Genomic DNA, 1,449 nt, shown 5'->3' on the forward strand with positions numbered 1-1,449 from the left:
TTGATATAATCCGAATTTTTTCTGCTGGAACCATCTTTTCGGAAATTGGTGTTGATTTTTTCGATTTCCTTGAGGATTTCGCTTTGACGTTTGAGAAGATCATCCATGATGAGAGCTTTCTTCAATTTACTGCTGAGTTTCACTTGCTTGAATCTAAATAGTCGTCTCTGTTGGTGCAGGAATCACCAACTTGTGCTGATCGCGTGAACAGGATATTTTGATTCTGATGATGTGTGCACACTTGTTATGATAGTTCCTGATCACTGTAGAGCCTTGCTGCTCCTCTTGATAGGTCTTGATTCGAGTAATCGGTTCCTTCTGTATGACCTTGTGCGCTTTCTCAACTCCGTCGGTGAGACCCGCTGGTGGGAAGCCGACCGAGCCGATTCGCAGTCACACTAAAAAAACTTTTCACTCGCGGTTCGAAGGACCATAAAGATGTATGAGCCTTGATATGCTCATAAACCTTTCGATGATGATGATAGTAGATTAGCCGTTTGCTAAATGATGAACGCTAGCGTGATTGATATAAGTTTATTTATTACACGTGTGAGCCGTAAGCTTGCTTAATTACAACTAACTTAACCTATTATAATAATCCGCGTAGCATAAAGGTGCCGCGGCGGCGGTGTACGATTTCAAAGATCGTACAGATAAAAAAGGCTTAAATCGTAGGTATAAGCGCACTAGGCGTAACGAACTGCCAATTTATACCCAAAAGGGATAAGATACCAACAGTTTAATTTCGAGGTAATGTCTTTTAAGGTACACTCCCATTTAAACCTGTCAAATAAATTAATGAATCGAGTGTCTGTAGACTTAGTTTGCATTTAGATGCGATTTAATATTTGAATATTATGCGAAGGTCAGAACAGGAAGAGAATCTTAAAATTATTCCGTTTGAAATTCAAAATCACAAAGCCGGCTGGACTAATTAAAAGTTTTGCCACTTTCAATAACATTTAATCCACCTGCCACTTTACACTTGACATTCATCTAAATGGATTTGTTTATTGAACAAAATTATGTAATTCAATAGGTTAGTAAGATGAATCATAATAAGAATTTGATTTAAGAAACACTGTGTGTTGCAGCGTCACGTCTATTTATGGGCTAGTCAAATTTAATGTTAAGTAATGTGCACTCTTAGAACATACCATAAATAATTAAATAACAAAAATAAACAGTAGGTATATTAGTATTGCCTAAATTAAATATATGAGCGTAGTTCCTTAAAACATGATTTTCTGGGCCGAGAGGGGGTCTTGTCTTCTATATTAATAATTTCGTCAAGGGGTACGGTAGACTCGAACGAAATGCACATCAAATTGAAGAGCGTAAAAAATTAGTCAATCCGAGTCGACAACTTGTAGGCGGAAAATTCGGATTATCGAGTATTTTCAATATAAACTTGAATAAATTACTAAGTATATAATTGACGTTGCGAAA

This window comes from Choristoneura fumiferana, chromosome 30 (assembly GCF_025370935.1).
Source record: "Choristoneura fumiferana chromosome 30, NRCan_CFum_1, whole genome shotgun sequence".
Classification (NCBI taxonomy): Eukaryota; Metazoa; Arthropoda; class Insecta; order Lepidoptera; family Tortricidae; genus Choristoneura; species Choristoneura fumiferana.